This window comes from Schistocerca gregaria, chromosome 4 (assembly GCF_023897955.1).
Source record: "Schistocerca gregaria isolate iqSchGreg1 chromosome 4, iqSchGreg1.2, whole genome shotgun sequence".
NCBI classification, from domain to species: Eukaryota; Metazoa; Arthropoda; class Insecta; order Orthoptera; family Acrididae; genus Schistocerca; species Schistocerca gregaria.
In genome coordinates this window covers 521,107,090-521,126,971 of record NC_064923.1, presented here as the reverse complement: position 1 = coordinate 521,126,971, position 19,882 = coordinate 521,107,090, and the positions used below count along the sequence as shown (strand labels likewise).

The following is a 19,882-nucleotide window of genomic DNA, read 5'->3' as shown; positions in this document are numbered from 1 at the left end:
GGTTTTAAACTTACAGATTGTCACCTTATGTGATGTGTGTTTCCCAATAAGAAATCTTCTGTTTGTTGTATTAAGTACTCAGAAAACCAAATTGGTAACCTGGCCACGACAGCAGCATCAGTGTGTTCCCGAGAATCATGGAGGGGCGGTAGCAGTAATGTGCACTTCACTATTCTTACAAGTGGAGCATTGTGGTAAAGCACCACTGAATGCAGTGCCCATTATAACACGAGCAGAAATAAAACATGCATATTTCTCACATTGCTCACCACACTTTGCGGACAGTATCCATGAAACTACATTACCCTATGATGCTATTATCTCCCACTGGCGTGACTCTTTACTTGCTGTCTGCCGCTTCAATTACAGATGATAATGCCAACTCTTTGTTTGAATCCATGCCAACTCATTCCATTACATAGTTTCCTTGTCCATCGTACTATTTGTCAATCAGTAGTTTTCACACATTTTTGGTGTAACACACAGCCTTTCAAGACTTCTGATGTCACAATATAAAAGCTAATGTCGCAGCTACAAAAGCAAAATGACCACATGGTGTACAGGTTAGAGATCATGGGTACCGTGTCTGATGAACACTTTAAAATTTTGAGATTCCTCTAGTCTTCTTAACATTATCCTAGGTACAAGATTTTAATGTGTGTATCCATGGTGGTTGCTTCATCTTTGAGTCTCATACAGATTCCCATAGTGATAGACATCCCTGGGGTTGTGAAGCAGCTGAATGGGTTGAAAATAAATAAATCGCCAGGCCCTGATGGGATTCCAATTCGTTTTTACAGAGAATACTCTACTGCATTGGCTCCTTAGTTAGCTTGCATTTATCGCAAATCTCTTGCCCAACGTAAAGTCCCAAGTGACTGGAAAAAAGCACAGGTGACACCTGTGTAGAAGAAGGGTAGATGGACGGATACTCAAAATTACAGACCAATATCCTTAACATCGGTTTGTTGCAGGATTCTTGAACATATTCTCAGGACGAATGTAATGAATTTCCTTGAGACAGAGAAGTTGCTGTCCATGCATCAGCACGGCTTTAGAAATCATCGCTCCTGCTTAACGCAACTCGCCCTTTTTTCACATGATATCTTGTGAACCATGGATGAAGGGTATCCGATGGATGCCATATTCCTTGACTTCCAGAAAGCATTTGCCTCGGTGCCCCACTGCAGACTCCTAACTAAGGTACAAGCATATGGGTTTGGTTCCCAAGTATGTGAGTGGCTCAAAGACTTTTTAAGTAATAGAACCCAATACGTTGTCCGCGATGGTGAGTGTTCATCGGAGGTGAGGATATCATCTGGTGTGCCCCAGGGAAGTGTGGTAGGTCTGCTGTTGTTTTCTATCTACATAAATGATCTTTTGGATACAGTGGATAGCAATGTGCGGCTGTTTGCTGATGATGCTGTGGTGTACGAGAAGGTGTCGTCGTTGAGTGACTGTAGGAGGATACAAGATGACTTGGATAGGATTTGTGATTGGTGTAAAGAATGGCAGCTAACTCTAAATATAGATAAATGTAAATTAATGCAGATGAATAGGAAAAATAATCCTGTAATGTTTGAATACTCCATTAGTAGTGTAGCGTTTGACACAGTCACGTCGATTAAATATTTGGGTGTAACAGTGCAGAGCGATATGAAGTGGGACAAGCATGTAATGGCAGTTGTGGGGAAGACGGATAGTCGTCTTTGGTTCATTGGTAGAGTTTTCGGAAGATGTGGTTCATCTGTAAAGGAGACCGCTTATAAAACACTAATACAACCTATTCTTGAGTACTGCTTGAGCATTTGGGAATCCTATCAGGTCGGATTGAGGGAGTAGATAGAAGTAATTCAGAGGTGGTCTACTAGATTTGTTACTGGTAGGTTTGATCATCGCACGAGTGTTATGGAAATGCTTCAGGAACTCGGGTGCGAGTCTCTAGAGGAAAGGAAACGTTCTTTTCGCGAATCGCTACTGAGGATATTTAGAGAACAACATTTGAGGCTGACTGCAGCACAATTTTACTGCTGCCCACTTACATTTCGCAGAAAGACCACAAAGATAAGAGAAATTAGGGCTCGTACAGAGGCATATAGGCAGTCATTTTTCGTTCGTTCTGTTTGGGAGTGGAACAGGGAGAGAAGATGCTTGTTGTGGTACTAGGTACCCTCCGCCACACACCGTATGGTGGATTGTGGAGTATTTATGTAGATGTAGATGTAGAACTTTTGTTTCCCGATTAAGACACTGAAGTAGCATTACATGAAAAGGCTTGCAGCAGGCAAGTTGACACTTGTTTGAGACAAGAAAAGTATCAGCCTTTATTGTTTCAGGTTAGGGTCAGCCATTATTATTTCAGGTTACAGGTTTCAGGCTACCTGGCATATTGCAACTACGGGTCTTATTCTTTGCCAGATTCTAGGCAAGTTTTATAGGATTTGGGTCCAGATAGTATGGCGGCAATATCTAGAGAACATTTTTCTTGCAAAATTTTGACAGTGGAATTGAAGAGCAGGAGGCTGATGCTCCTCCTGAATTAATGCCAAAAGTCTCACTTTCCTTGTCTCTACTTATTTTTAATTTTTTTCTATCCATTTCTGCATGATAGTCATTGAGGAGAAGTTACCACGAAACAAAATTCTACATTCACAAAAATTAAATGTTGTCATGAATCATTGCTTGACAACATTTAATCAGTGTGCAGTGTGTGTGAGAAGTAAATAAACTATAGGCCACTTTCAATTTGATACTTCATTTTCTGTACAAATGTGTGTTCTGTTTTCTACTATACCTGCCAGCATATGTTAGTGATAATGGAGCAGGGGCACTACAGTTAAACTTAGCCATGCACCACTGAGATGCAGCCACAGAGTCTCATGGTCTGACCCACTGAGTGTCACAGGGTAAGTGGGCACCCACAGCTCAGACTAGTATCATATACTGCAGGTGTTCAGATCTGTCATGCCTAGTTGCTATTCGATGTTCAACCATGCTTTAGGTTTAAACATTCTGTCTTACATTATTGGTGTTTGTCCAGTGCTCTGCTCACAACAATACTGGTTTTGTTCACTGATCATGAGTGAGTGTCAGGTGTAGATTCTTTACTTCTTATCCCATCACGTTTATGGTGTTGTCTTCATCTTCGGTTCCTGTGTTATGGACCCCAAATTTATGGAACCGTGGCTGCAACAGCTGTCATTCCAACAGCAACAGTTTGCAGCTCAGCAGAAACAGTAATCTGCTCTCCCGTAGCCCATGTCCCAGCAACAACAGCACCCATGTCAGTCGGAGATGGCACATGTACTACCATTGACATTTGCTTCCTTTGATGAGATTTCTGAGAGCTGGGACATCTATCTCCAACATTCTGACCTTCTTTATTGTGCATTCAATATTTCCAGTAAGCAGAAATGTGATTCACTCTTTATCTTCTAGCAATCATTTGTACAAAGTGGTGCAGAAATTGCAGGCACCCTTGGAACCTATTGAACTGTCTAAGTTATCTTTGTGCTCTGTGAACTGAATACTATGCTCAGCAGATGTGCCATGTTGCTGCTAGGTTTCAGTTTAATCAATGTCATAAACAAAGTGGACAATCATATGCCACTTGGGCCAATTTGCAGCATTTCATACACAATTGCAGTTTTCTGTGCCAGAACTGTGGAGTTTCATTTGTGGAATTGTTGATTCAGGATGTGATTTGCGCCTGGCCCTGACAGGAAGGTCAGTGCTAAAGTTTTGGTCAAGTATGATCCTAGTCTTGGTGAAATGGTTGAAATTTCTAAATTTTTCAAGGTAGCTTTGGAAGTTCAGCATGCTTTTACTAATGGCATTCACATTTGCCCAATAATACCAGCAACAGATGCAAATCAAGACAGTATTTCAGTGGTTTTGGCTTAAGTTGTGAGATGGTATAGAGGTCCAATTGCCTTCACATTCAGCAGCTTAACTACTTCCAAATTGAGAAAGCGTGTTAAAAAGTTTTGTGAATATTTGTAAAGCAGCAAATTTCACCCACTGACTGCCCACAACCCATTGGTTTCCTCGTTTAGGCATTGATTTGAGCTCTTACGTATGACAGAACAGCATCTGCAGTGCTGGGCATTGTTTTCAAATGGGTATCATAATGACGTCTCTCTTCACCCACCAACCAATATGCTAACGCACATGCCCTGTCCCATCTCCCTCCTGGCCCCACTGAGGAACTCAACTGACATGAAACTGTTTGTTTTGCATTAGATTAACAGCAGCAAATAGCTTTGGACAAATACCCACTGGCACACGAGGTCACTGCAAAGTCATCCCACAACCCCAACATCAGCAGTCGAAAAGGGTTAACCAGAGATTGTGTCCTTCCAAGCTGACCCGGTTCTTCAAAAACAATTCACACTACATCACAAGCTCAATACCTCTTGGTGTATCTAGACTTTGCTCATGGAAAATTCTGACTGGTGGGTTGTCAATCTGGCTCCACTCTGGTTCTGCATTGTCCAGCTCTTTCATCCATCCCATAAGGGGATAAGGCACATGAAGGCATTGGCCCGGCAGCACATCTACTTTCCCAGCATCAAGCTTATAATGAACACACATGATGCTTCTGCAATGCCTGCTCCTCCAATTAGGCGTCCACAGTCTAAAGTTTTTTGTCATGGCTCTGCCTTGAGCACCCATGGGAGAGGGTTCACTTCAATCTTGCTGGTTCATTTCAGAGAGCTATGTGGCTGTTGGTTGTGGATGCCCTTTAAAATTTCTCACATGACCACTACCATCCTTGGCATCTTTCATGCCCTTGACAAGATTTTCACCATTGAGAGCGCAAATTGCACCATAGTATCTGACAATGGGCCTCAATTTATGTCAACTCAGTTTGAAACCTTCTGTTGCCTAAACAGTGTCAACCATCAAACCAGCATGCCTTTTCATCCTGCCTCCAACAAGGAGGCTGAACAGCTGAATCTGTACATTCGAAACACAGATGCAGAAGGCCTTACAAACATCATCGACTGAGGAAGCATTGCACAACTGCCTTGTGAGATATTGGTCCATCCCCATCAATGACGTTACTCCAGCCAAACTTCTGTATGGCCACAGGCATCACACCAAGTTAGATCTCCTGCATCCCATGCAGTGTGTCCCTTCTACATACAGAGTGCTGGTGCCTGGACTTCACATTTGGCCATTGGCATTGTCACCAGCCACAGAAGTCATCAGTTGTTCAACATGGAAGATGGGGGACTTCGTCTGCTTGCCATTGCAATTGCAATTGCAATTGCAATTGCCATTGCAACCAGCTCTGGCCACCAACACACTTAACTCCTCCTCCACCCTGCAGAACAGACACAAGGTTCACCTGAAACCAGGCCCTTTGCCCTCTCCCACATATCCTGTGCCATGGTCAACCTCCATCCTGATACCCCTGCTTGCTCAGAGACATGTGATGGGATCACAATTTGGGAACATAAGGTGATGGAATGCTCCTTCCACCCAAACTGCACCTTGCCCCCATGGCACTGGATCAGTCTCAAGCAGCAGATGCACTCTTGCCTCCTCCACTACCACAGCCCTCAAATGAGCTTCCTGTTGGGGTTGACACCATGCCGATAGACCTCAATCCACTGGCAGCAGGCAATATCCCTCCCGTCACCCATCTCCACCATCACAGAAACCATCAGAGTAACTTTTGCTCATTCATAGCAATTTCAGTGAGGAGGGATTTAATATACCCACCAGAGGACATTAGCAATAATGGAGCAGTGCCACTACAGTTAAATTTAGTTAAATGCCACCAGGGGTGTGCCTACAGTCACATGATGTGACTCACTAATGGCCATGGGGTAAGTGATCCACCACCAATCAATCTAGTATCTTATGCCTCATGTGTTTAGTTGTACGATGCCTAGTTGCTATTCAACACTGGAAAATCCAGTATGGAATGTAATAATATTATGAACAGAATAGTTGTTACAATATAGGACAGAGATGGTTAGTCACAGATAGGCAAACATAAAGATTGTCAGAAAATGAGCTTTCAGGCAACAAGGCCTTTGTTGGAGATAGAAGAAGAAAATAAAAAGAAAACACACACACACACAGGGGTGGGGGATAGTAAAGTGCAGCTTGTGGAAGCATACAGGGACGAGGTGGAGAGAGGATAAGGCATCTAGTTGCAGGTTAGAAGGAAGGCAGAGAGGATGGGGGGGGGGGGGGTTGCAGAAAAAGGGAGAGGTAAAAAGACTGTGTGTGCATTGGTGGAATAGGAATAGAAGAAAGTGTAGTGGTGGAATGAGAACAGGGAAGGGGCTATAGGGTAAGAAGAGAGATTAACAAAGGTTGAGGCCAGAAGGGTTATGGGAACACAGGATATATTACAGACAGAGTTCCCACAAGTGCAATTCAGAAAAGCTGATGTTGGTGGGAAGGATCCTGGCACGGGCTGTAGAAAGCAGCCACTGAAATGAAGAACATTGTGTGGACGGGGTGCTCGGCAACAGGTCCAGCTATTTCTTGGCCACAGTTTGCCAGTAGCCATTCATGTAGAAGCAGCTTGTTAGGTGCCATGCCCACGAAGAATGCTGCATGGATGGATGGGTATGGTGGATATGGGCGCTCAACAGTAGTCTTTAGCGCCCGAACGGAAACAACAATGGACGAGTGTCACTAAAATGCAGCAAGTGCTAAAATAGGACTAAAATTAAAAGTGAAAGGCTACATAGGCAGTTTGCACGTCAACAGTTGCAAAGTGGAATGCAGCACATAAAGAGGATAACTGCAAGAGAATGTAGGTGAAAGGGTTAAAATGAAACACACAGCACATGTTTGGAACTGGCCTATTACAAGTATAAAAAGGAGTGGTAAGCCACTCAGCAACACACTAAAAACTCCAACCTAAAATTTTAGGCTGAAGCCCAGAAACATCACAGTACCTTAAAACTTTCTTGACACTCGCCTCGTCATCGGCTAGAATCGAGGGCAGATCCCCACTAATATTAACTTCCGCCCTGACAGAACAATATAAATCACACTCCACTAAAATGTGGCGTACAGTGATTCGTACGCCACAGGCATCACACAGTGGGGGTTCCTCCCGCCGTAGTAAGAAGGCATGCGTAAGAGGACAGTGCCCTATGCGAAGACTTGTAAGGGTCACTTCGTCACGCCTAGGTGACCAGCAGGAGGAACACCACGGCTGGATGGTGGGTTTCACCAATCGCAGCTTATTTTCCCTCATCGCCAGCCATTCCTCCTCCCACAATTCCATACACTCCCACCGCAGCACAGAAACAATACCTTGCAAAGGAATAGAACGTTGTGTCACCTCCGGTAATCTGTAGGCGTCCTTGGCAGCTCTATCAGCTTGTTCATTTCCCCGTATGCCCACATGCCCTGGCACCCAGCAAAAGGACACTTGCTTGCCCTGTCGTTGGAGGATGTACAGTTGGTTGTAAATCAGCTGTTCCAACTTCTCCGTTGGGTACAGGTTCTGCAGTGACTGTAATGCGCTCATTGAGTCAGAGCAAATTAGAAAGTTTTTGCCCTGAGTACACCGTATCTACTCCAATGCCTTCAGGATCGAGTGAAGTTCTGCGGAAAAAACAGTGTATTCCTGGGGAAGGCGAATCCTGATGACACGTTCGGGGAACACTACTGAGCAGCCAAGAAAATCCCCCTGTTGGGATCCATCGGTGTATACTACTGTAAAATCATGATGCCTATCTAAAATGTTAAAAAATAAAGATTTGAAAGTAAAATCTGATGTACTGTCTTTCTTAAAATTTGCCAAATCTAAAATCAGTCTGGGCCTCTGGAGGAGCCAAGGTGGGTATCTGCTCCAACCTCGACATGAAACATTAAAACCAGCCACACCCATCTCTAAAATGCAATCCTTTGCACGAATCCCATAGGGCCTTGTTGCTCGTTGCCAGTTGCGAAAAAGCCTTTCCAGTGGAGGCTGACCAACAGTGTGGTATGCAGGCGTGTATGGTGTGGATAATGTTTGATAGGCCTGGCGCACCATTAGTAGACGCCGCCGGAGGTGAAGTGGCGGTTCACCTGCCTCTGCACACAGGCTCGGTATGGGGCTCATTCTGAATGCCCCAGTGGCCAGCCGAATCCCCTCATGGTGCACCACATCCAACAGCTTCAAATAAGTGGGTCTTGCACACCCATACACCGTACATCCATAATCAAGCCAGGTCCGCACGAAGGCTCTGTAAAATCGGAGCAGACAAGTCCTGTCTGCTCCCCATGTGAGGTGACTAAGACATTTTAAAATAGACAGTGCCTTAAGAGACCGTTCTTTCAGTTCCTTAATGTGTGGCAGCCACGTAAGCTTACAATCAAAAGTGAGGCCCAGAAACTTCACCGTGTCTTTAAAATTCAGAACAGTGTCCCTCATTCTCAACTCAGGCAAGTCAAAAATGGAACGAGAACGGTTAAAAAGAACACACACCGACTTATCTGTTGAAAACTGAAAACCACTTTTCTGTGCCCAGTCATCCAAACGTCGGCGAGTGAGTTGCAACTGACGAGTCGTCGTTGCAAGGCTTGAAGAAGAGCAAAATACAGAGAAATCGTCCACAAACAAGGAACACTGCACAGGACTTTTCACAACAGACATAATACTATTAATAGCAATAGCAAAGACCGTCACACTTAAAACACTACCTTGAGGGACACCGTTCTCTTGTTCAAAGCGACTAGACAGTACGTCTCCGACTCGGTACCGAAAATAACGTGGCGACAGGAAGGACCGAATAAAATTGGGAAGACATCCACGAAAACCCCATTTGTGGAGCTGCCTGATGATAAGATGCCTCCAAGTAGTGTCGTACGCCTTTTCAATGTCAAAAAATATTCCCAACAGGTGATGCTGGCACAGGAAAGCCAGCTGTATGGCCGCCTCCTGGAGGGCCAGGTTATCAAAGGTGGAGCAATACCTCCTGAACCCACACTGAAAGCGACTAAGGAGTTGTCGGGATTCTAACATCCAGACAAGGCGGCGGTTGACTATCAGCTCCAAGGTCTTTCCCACGCAGCTAGTGAGGGCAACACTATGGTAACTACCCGGGCAAGTGCGGTCTTTCCCAGGTTTTAAAAGAGGAATTAAAACTGCTTCATGCCACGAGTCAGGGAAGTGACCGGACATTCAAACTAGATTAAAAAGTCGGAGGAGGATTTCTTTATTTCTCCCTGTGAGGTGTCGCAGCATGGTATAGTGGATTCTATCCTGACCAGGGGATGTATCACGAGCCCCACACAATGCAGAATCCAGTTCCCACATGGAAAATGGGCAGTTGTACTCTTCTGTATTGGCTGAGCGGACGTCAAAGCTGCTCCTCTCAGCAGCCACTCTGTGGGGCTGGAAAGCTGGATTCTGACTGGCGGTTGCAGTAATAGCTGCAAAATGAGCCGCCATAGACTGGGCAATATCTTTTGGGGTCATTTGGAGAGTACCATTCCACATTATAGCAGCCATAGGGCACCTCCCACCTCTCCCAGAAATCCTCCTGATGGTCTCCCATACAATGGAACTTCGCATAGAACGATTAATGGTGTTAAGGAATTGCTGCCACGACCTCTTCTTGCTCTCTCGTATAATCCGACGACACTTTGCCCTCGCCATCCGAAAAGCTGCAAGGTTCTCTACAGTTGGCCGGCATTTGAACCTACGCAGAGCTGCCTGCCTAGACCTGATTGCACAGCAGCATTCGTCGCTCCACCAAGGGACAGGCTGCCGCTTCACTGGCGCGGTGGATCACTTCAGTAATATGATCCACCCATTCCTGGACACTGACCCAATGTTCAAACTGGGCAAGTTGACTATACAGTGCCCAGTTGGCTCTACCGAGCACCCATCAAGGTGGTTTCCTTTCCGGTTCCACTGTATGTGGCAAATGAATCCAGATGGGGAAGTGATCGCTGCCGTGTAAGTCATCAACTACTTCCCATGCAGCAGTGTGGGTGATGGCTAGAGAGCAAAGCGATAGATCAATGGCAGAGAACGACCCAGTTGCAATGCAAAAATGCGTGCTTTGACCTGTATTTAGCAAATGGGCACTGGTAGACAGAAAAAACCTCTCATTTGCTCTACCCCTGGGGCAAGTACTAACAGAGCCCCAAAGCATATCGTGTGCATTAGAATCACCACAGAGGATGAAGGGATGGGGGAGCTGTGTAAGAAGATCACTGAGAGGCTCTTCGTCAAGCACATCATGTGGGGGCAGGTAAAGCGAACATACTGTTAGCATATAATGCACATGGACTAATATTGCAACTGCCTGTAAATCCGTCGTGAGGGAGAGAGGCGAGGAGTGGTAGTCTGTGTTGACGAAGATACCTACTCCTCCTCGAGCTCTCTGTCCACTCAGGTCGTCCTTTTTGTGGAGGACATAACCACGTAGCTCAGGGGTGTACGTTTCACTGAAATTTGTCTCTTGCAGACATACACACATAGGTCTATCCTGAATCAACAGACGTAGTTCCTCCACATGTGTCCTGAACCCTTGCAGGTTCCATTGTAGTATGGGAGCCATCACGGTGGTTGTATTTTCTGCCTCTCTTTTTGCCGAGGTGGGGAGACTGCAGCGGGTGGAGGCTCAGTCTTGGGGCGAGATGATTGCCCCATATTCTCAGACTATCAGCTCTGGGGAAGAGTCTGATGAAGCGTCTAGGGGGACCACATTAACATGATCCGAGGGTTTACCAACCGATTTAAACTGTTGGTGCTGCTTCACATGTGCTTTCCTTTGTTTAGAGGGCTTTGCTGGAACAGGAGCTGGGGTGTTTATCACCATGCTGGGCTTTGGAACAGCCTCAGAAATCTGAGATGCCTGAGGCTCTTCAATGTTAGCTACTGTACCTTTCTCTGCTGTTCTAGGAGGGGCTACAGGCTCTGATACAGTCGCTGCCTTGCAAGGAGTCTGATTTCACCAGGTTCCCATCAACCCTTTTCATGATGTTCTGAACGTCAACAATTCCCTCCTGAGCCCACTCACTCTTCAATTCTTCTACAGGAATGTCAATGAGATCCCTACAGGTAACAACACGCTTACTGGAGTTCACGGTGCTGTGAAGCTCTGTATCGATAGTGTATTCCCCCAAGCTTTTAGCTGTTTGAAGGTTAACTGCTTGCTGAGCAGTTGATGTTTCAACAAGTAGTGTCCCACTCCGTAAACGCTTCACTGATTTTAAAGTTCCAGCTATTCCTTCTAGACCCTTTTGAATATAGAATGGCCAAACCTTTTCAAAGGAACCCTCTTTCCTTTTTATAATTAAAAACACATTCTGGTTTTCAGTATGTGCTCTGTTACTCTGAACTGCTGTACGTTTGCTGACGCCGGAGTCAGGAGGACTGGCTAACCTAGCCCTCTTGTTGGATTGGGTGGTAGTGCCTACCAGCGGTCCACCCATCCCACTGGCCAGCGAAAAATTAGAATAAGGAAAAGAGGAAGAATTCGTGGTATTCATGGTCATCCCACGAGCAGCTAGGGAAACTTATGTCCATCCAGACAGAGCCCTGCATGCCTGGATGAGCCTTGTACAACTGAGGTGCGGCAGGTTCCCCAGAGGTTGCCCGCTAGCGACTGTTCCACCTCAACAGCCATGCATCTTATCGACGCGCAGCACACCTTAAGATTGAAGGGTTTTTTATAGAGGTATGTACCGTCCTCGCGATCCAGGCAACCAAGCCAAGATCCCCGGTCCCTAAGACACACAACGTTCCACCGTTGCGCCAAACGGTGGTTGCTGAAGCATGCCCAGAGCTTACGGTATCAGCAGACTGGCGGCGCACACCAGTCCACAGCTCGAGGACCCAGGGTTCGCCAAGCCCGTACCCAGCAAATGAATGCTGAGCCCCCTGAGGCAAATGCTGCATGGTAGTTGCAGCTTAGCTTGTAGACTGGTTTCACAGGTAGCCCTGCCTTTGATGGGATAGGTGATGCTTGAGACTGGACTGGAATGGGTGGTGGCAGAAGAATGTATGGGACACGTCTTTTTGTTGGGCCTATCTGTGACTCAGCATTTCCACTATATGTTGAGGAGCAATTTGGTGTTTGTTCTATGCTCCACTCATGAAAACATTGGCTTTGTTCAAGGATCACAAGTGTGCTTTGGTGCAGATTCTTTATCTTGTCCACATACTCATTTATTCAGACACCTACATCTACATCTACATGATTACTCTGCTATTCACAATAAAGTGTCTGGCGGAGCGTTCAATGGACCACCTTCAAGCTGTCTCTCTACCGTTCCACTCTTGAATGGCACACGGGGAAAACGAGCACAAAAAATTTTCTGTGAGGGCCCTGATTTCTCTTATCATGATGATCATTTCTCCCTATGTAGGTGGGTGCAACAGAATGTTTTCACAATCGGAGGAGAAAACTGGTGAATGAAATTTCATGAGAAGATCCTGTCACAATGAAAAACGTCTTTGTTTTAATGATTGCCACTCCAATTCACATATCATGTCTGTGACCCTATCACCCCTATTCCACGATAATACAAAATAAGCTGCCCTCTTTGTACTTTTTCTATGTCATCTGTCAGTCCCACCTGATGCATATCCCACACCGCACAGAGATACTCCAGAATAGGGCCGACAAGCTTGGTGTAAGCAGTCTCTCTAGTAGACCTGTTGCACCTTCTAAGTGTACTGCCAATGAATCACAGTCTTTGGTTTGTTATACCACAATATTATCTGTGTGTTCATTCCAATTTAGGTTATTTGTAATTGTAATCCCTATGTATTTAGCTGATTTTACAGCCTTCAGATTTGTGTGACTTATCGCATAATCGAAATTTAGCTGATTTCTTTTAGTACTCATCTGAATAACTTCACACTTTTCTTTATTCAGGGTCAGTTGCCACTTTTTGCACCATACAGATATCTTATCTAAATCATTTTGCAAGTCATTTTGATCATCTAATGACTTTACAAGGTGGTAAATAACAGCATCATCTGCAAACAATCTAAGACAGCAACTCAGATAGTCTCCTATGTCATTATTATTATTTTGTGCAATTCTGCAATACAGGTGCAACTACAATGGAGAGATATCTATTGAAAGGTCAGAAAATGTGTGGTTGCTGAAGCGAGGCAGCAGCCTTTACTGCAGTTGTAGGGGCAACGGTCTGGATGATTGGCTGATCTAGCATTGTAACATCAACCAAAACAGACTTACTGTGCTGGTACTGCGAACGGCTGAAAGCAAAGGGAAACTACAGCCGTAATTGTTCCTGAGGGCATGCAGCTTTACTGTATGGTTAAATGATGATGGCGTCTTCTTGGGTAAAATATTCCGGAGGTAAAATAGTCCCCCACTTGGATATCTGGGCGGGGACTACTCAGGACGACGTCGTTATCAATAGAAAGAACACTGGCATTCTACGGATCAGAGCATGGAATGTCAGATCCCTTAATTGGGCAGGTATGTTACCAATTTTAAAAAGGGAAATGGATAGATACAGTGGGAATTAGTGGCAGGAGGAACAAGACTTCTGGTCAGGTGAATACAGGGTTATAAATACAAAATCAAATAAGGGTAATGCAGGAGTAGGTTTAATAATGAATTAAAAAAAAATAGGAATGTGGGTAAGCTACTACAAACAGCGTAGTGAACACATTATTATAGCCAAGACAGGCACGAAGCCCATGCCTACCACAGGACTGCAAGTTTGTATGCCAACTAGCTCTGCAGATGATGATGAGATTGGCGAAATGTACCATGAGATAAAAGAAATTATCAGATACTGTTGTAGAGAGTTTCAGAGAGAGCATTAGGGAACAACTGATAAATACAGGGGAAAGAAATACAGTAGAAAAAGAATGGGTAGCTTTGAGAGACGAAATAGTGAAGGCAGCGGACATACAAGTACATAAAAAGATGAGGGCTATTAGAAATCCTTGGGTAGCAGAAGAGATATTGAATTTAATTTACGAAAGGAGAAAACAAAAAGAATACAGTAAATGAAACAGACAAAAAGGAGTACAAACATCCAAAAACTGAGAGCAACAGAAAGTGAAAAATGTCTAAGCAGGAATTGCTAGATGACAAGTGTAAGGATGTAGAGGCATATACCACTAGGGGTAAGATAGATACTGCCTACAGGAAAATTAAAGAGACCTTTGGAGAAAAGAGAACCACCTGTATGAATATCAAAAGCTCAGATGGAAAACCAGTTCCAAGCAAAGAAGGGAAAGCAGAACGGTGGAAGGAGTATATAGAGGGTCTGTACAAGGGCGATGTACTCCGGGGCAATGTTACGGAAATAGAAGAGGACGTAAGGAGATATGATACTGTGTAAAGAATTTGTCAAAGCACTGGAAAACCTAAGTTGAAACAAGGCCCTGGGGGTAGACAACATTCCGTTACAGCTACTGATAGCAGCCAGCCATGACAAAACTCTTCCACCTACTGAGCACTGTGTATGAGACAGGCGAAATACCTTCAGACTTCAAGAAGAATATAATAATTCCAATTCCAAAGAAAGCAGGTGTTGACACATGTTAAAATTACTGAACTATTAGTTTAAAGTCATGGCTGCGAAATATTAACACATGCCTTACAGACGAATGGAAGATCAGAGAAGATCAGTTTGGATCCTGTAGAAGTGTTGGAACACATGAGGCAATACTGACCTGATGACTTATCTTAGAAGATAGATTAAGGAAAGGCAGACCTACATTTCTAGTATTTGTAGACTTAGAGAAAACTTTTGACAATGTTGATTGGAATACTCTGTTTCAAATTCTGAAGGTGGGAGGGGTTAAATACAAGAAGCTATTTACAATTTGTACAGAAACCAGATGGCAGTTATATGGGTTGAGGGACATGAAAGAGAAGCAGTGGTTGGGAGGGAGTGAGACAGGGTTGTAGCGTATCACCAATGTTGTTCAATTTGTACATTGAGCAAACAGTACAGTAAACAAAAGAAAAATTTGGAGTGGGAATTAAAATCCATGTAGAAGAAATAAGAACTTTGAAGTTTGCCAACAACATTGTAGTTCTGTCAGTTACAGTAAAGGACCTGGAAGATCAGTTGAATGGAATGGACAGGGTCTTAAAAGGAGGATATAAGATGATCAACAACATAAGTAAAATGATAATAATGGAATGTAGTCGAATTAAATCAGGTGATGCTGTGGGAATTAGATTAGGAAATGAGACACTTTAACACTTACCATGCTAAGCCCTTAACTGCATGCCACTCCCTGTGTGCTGGCTGATTTTTTCTATTTTCAACAGACTTTAAATAGCTGTAATGGACGTTTAGTTAGAGATACATAAAAGCTACAGGTATGGTTTAAAACTTTAAGGTTTCAACTTTACATGGGTTAACAGTCATGTGTATGGGGCATATACTGTTTCCAAGAAGTGATGCGGATTTCTCCTCGATTTTGCAAAAATAAATTTTTGTCAAAAATTTATTTTTACTACTTTATTCAATTTAAAGAAGAAATAAATTTTGGAAAGTGATCATTTGACACTGATAAGACATTTGTTATACCATTTGCACATAAAGCATAACTACATACACATAAGTTATTTTGCATAGTGAACCACAGTGTGATAAAGCTTGAAGCACAGGGTGACACACAAACCTACGTTACATTCACTGCACTCATAAGAAGTATCTTTCCTCCCAGCTTTCCCAGTAATGTTCTTTTGTTTTCCACTACACACTACACAACGTATTTGTGCTTTCTTTTTCCCTTCTGCCATTTCCACACGGTTCGGAAAATGTTTCTGCGACAATCGAGCAATCGTTGCAGATCCATGAGAATCCTCAATTCTCTCTCCTCTCTGTAACACTAACGCAGTGCAGACCTCCTGTATAAACTTAGGAGTGCTCAGTTTCTTCTCATGGATGCAATTGTGCAAAATACAACTATTGGAAACCGCCATAATTATACAGTGGAAGGCAAGCTTTCTCCACCACTTCACTGTTTTGTGATCAAGTGCTCCATATGAAAGACACTGACCAAAAATGTCTATACCAGCTTTATGTTTGTTGTAATCCAGCACTGCCACTGGTTTCAACTTCTCATTTCCTTCTCTTGTAGCAACAGGCAACATTGAGGATGTGTGCCTGGTACTTATCATCCACACATCCCTCTTGTCTTTCCATCGCAATACTAGCACATCGTTCTTGCGGCAAAATATTTGTTCACCCTTTTTGAGTTTACCCTCTTTGAGAGCCTTGGGCAATCCTTTTCTGTTTGGCATTACTGTCCCTACATGGCTCTAGCCAGTTCTTCGGCTAGCTGAACACTGGTGTAAAATCTGTCAACATATACAGTGTGGCCCTTACCTTGGAGTGAGCCGAGCAATCGCTTTACCACTGCAGAAGCATTGTTGTCCAGTTTATCGTCTCTTCCGTGGTAAACTTCAAAGTTGTATATGTACCCAATTCTGGATTCTGCAAGAATGTATAGCTTCATGCCATATTTGTTTGGTGTATTAGCCATATAAACTTTGAAACTTACACACCCTCTGAAAGGACACATACCTTCATCAATGGTTAGCGCTTCACCTGGCTGATAACTTTCTTTGAAATTCCTTAACAAATCATCCAGAAGAGGCCTGACCTTATGAAGGGCATCAAAGTCTACTTCACCTTTCTTTTTTTGCTTTGAATTGTCGTTTATGTGGAACATAGACAAAATATTCAGAAATCTGTCCCTTGGCATAATATTGGGGCAAAAATTGCAGCTAACCACTGGATCACTACTCCAATGACTGGCCATACTTGGCCTCTCACTGATTGACATGTGGAGGATAATAGCCAGAAACGTCTTTGTTTCAGCAATTGTTAGCGTCCTCCACTGCTTGAATCTAGAATTGGGCCCTAATTTGTTTTGTGCTCTCAATGTGGCCAGCTTCTGTCTAGCATAAAGGTTTGTTTGTTCCGTCATAATTGAAATAACCCTGTCATTTATAAAATGAGAAAAAAAATCTAAATATTCACTAGACTGACTGAGTCCTACATTATTTAGCACACCATGAGACCCTGTGAATAACAAAATATTTGGTGTTTGATCCACTATAGTCCAGTCATCCTGTGAAATGTCACTCAATCTTGGCTTCTTTCGATGATGAGTGGAGGGCAACACAGGCGGTGGCTCACCTTCATCTGACAACAAATCTGTGTCTGAAATAATACGGAACGTAACAGAACAAATCTCAACATGAACTGTCTTGTTCTGCATCGATTTAGTAAGATGTTAGGCTTACCTGGACTAGCGTTATTTTCCGGCATTTCGTAATCACTGTCACTATCGAAATCCGAAAAATCATCATCAATAGGTTCAGCAAGAACTTCTTCAATCATTTTTCAAAGTTTTGCATCCTCATCACTCGCCATTATGAGTAAAAAGAAGATAAACAAGCTAAAACCAAAATACTAGCGCCAAAATCAACCACCACAGAACACGTAACATACGCGTGAAAAACACACGTGAATTCGTTCGGAAACATATACGGATGTATTGCATTACCTCGCTAGGTGCTGTGATCTAGTGCTAATATGATGAACTACAAGCATTACAGGACCTACAGGTCGTAGCGGGAATGCTAACAATGCGTTTGAAATACTAAAACAATGTGGAATGTGGCGGCACGTAATATTTCGGCGGCCGCATTTTCTTTGTTTCCGCCCGCGACGTAACATTACGGCAGCCACACGGTAAGTGTTAAAGTAGTACATGAGTTTTGCTATTTGGGGAGCAAAATAGTTGATGATGGTCGAAGTAGAGACGATATGAAATGTAGACTGGCAATGGCACGGAAAGCATTTTTGAAGAAGGGAAATTTGTTAACATCGAGTGTGGATTGAAGTGTCAAGAAGTCTTTTCTGAAAGTATTTGTATGGAGTTAGCCCTGTATGTAAATGCAAGATGGACAGTAAATAGTTTAGACAAGAAGAGAATAGAAGCTTTCAAAATGTTGTGCTACAGAAGAATATTGAAGATTAGATTAGTAGATCACATAACTAATGAGAAGGTATCGAATAGAATTGGGGAGAAGAGAAATTTGTGGCAAAACTTGACGAGAAGAAGTGATCAGTTGATAGGGCATGTTCTGAGGCATCAAGGGATCACCAATTTAGTATTGGAGGGCAGCGTGGAAGGTAAAAATCATAGAAGGAGACCAAAAGATGAACACACTAACCAGATTCAGAAAGATGTGGGTTTCAGTGGGTATTTGGAGATGAGGAAGCTTGCATAGGCTAGAGTAGCATGGAAATGCTGCATCAAACCAGTCTCTGAACTGAAGACCACAACAACAACCTTCTTGTGTGTGCAGAATTTTAAACCACTTTCTGGCGTCACTTGTCGTCACTGAATTGCCCAGTTAGTTATTTGCAATATCTATCTGGACAATCCAATGAAGGGGTGATGTGACAGAGCAAGCTGGGATATTTTTACATCCCCTCTTGTTTTGCCATCTGCCTCCTTAAAATTCATTTTTTTTTAATGTCTGACTAAATACCATTAACATATGTGAATGTAATCTGCATTTTCATAAAAGAGAAAGGTTGGCCCCCAGTCTTACAGAATACACCACCAGATCTAATTTAATGCTTACTTTTATGTATGTAATTAATTTCCTGATTTATTTTGACTATTCCTTTCATTATAGAGTGAAATCAGTAATGGTTTTGTAACTTAAAATTCTATTGTTGACCTATAAATAAATATAAATTCTGTACTAATTATGAACACTTGGAGAAACAACTACTGTGATATATTCTTAAAGGATCTACTTGGCTCTATTCGAAAACATGTTAGTAAAGCCAGCCCTTAATTGATTCCAAAGTAATTGACAGTTTTGTCAAAAGTATTGTTTGCATAATGATATTTGTTAATTTCATGATTTAAACAAATAATTTGGCCTAACTCTTGTAGTAGAAGAAACTGTTAAAAAGAAGGTAGATTTTGATGTATTCAGTTAATTTGATGAGTGACATTTTAATAGTAATTTCTGTAAATTAAACATCAAAAATGTATAGTTTCAGTGACTATTATTGTGAGGATACATAAGAGCCCAATTTTTGATCCAGAGACAAGTCAGTCCACAGACAAGTTCCAGATGTGAAATCTGTGTTGGTTAGAACAACAACAATGCAACAACTTAACTGTGAAATAAGTGTAACACAATTAGGCCATGTATTAAAACAATGACAGTGTCTGTTTCATACATACCTGATTATTCTGAAAGAACTGTGAACTATGTGGTTATGCTTTTTAATGCCCACAAATATTCAACAGTAAACTATTGCAGCAGTATGTGGATGTTTGCCTGCAATCCATTAATGAGACTTATCGAAAGTTAAACAATAGTCCACTGGCCATATTAACCATGTGTATTGGGGGCTTGTGAACAGTGAAAGTAAAGAACTGTGAAACGCAAATGTGCACCTGTCGCCTACATCATTTAAAGTAGTCAGTGTAGATTTTCCACCCCCCATTTTTCAGCCAGTGTAGCGACTCAGTATGTCGACACTGAGGACAATCGACAAAGAAATAAAGCAGGCAAACATCACATTCTCTGAACAGGTAACTACAGGTCCTGTATGGTTTTCAGGGGAATCTTATACCATTCTTCCTGCAAAATAGTTGGAAACTTCAGGTACAGATGATGGAGGTGGATAGCAATCAAGCACCCTTCTCTCGAAAGTAGATTACAAAGGCTCAGGAATATTGGGATTTGGTGACTATAGTGAACAGAGAAGATTTACCAATTAATCCTCTTGCCTTCAAAACCAGTCCTGGATGATGCGAGCTGTGACCAGGGTCCCTGTTATCATGGAGCACAGCATCATCATGGGGGAATAAACATTGTACAATAAAATGGATCAAACTAGCCAAAATGGC

General features: G+C 43.0%; 1 protein-coding gene across 1 annotated transcript in view; it reads right to left on the bottom strand.

The window, feature by feature from the left end:
• The window catches only part of LOC126268027 (DDB1- and CUL4-associated factor 5-like), a 125,374-nt gene that overhangs the window by 9,767 nt on the left and 95,725 nt on the right, over positions 1–19,882 (bottom strand). The gene's annotated exons all lie outside the window — the stretch shown is intronic.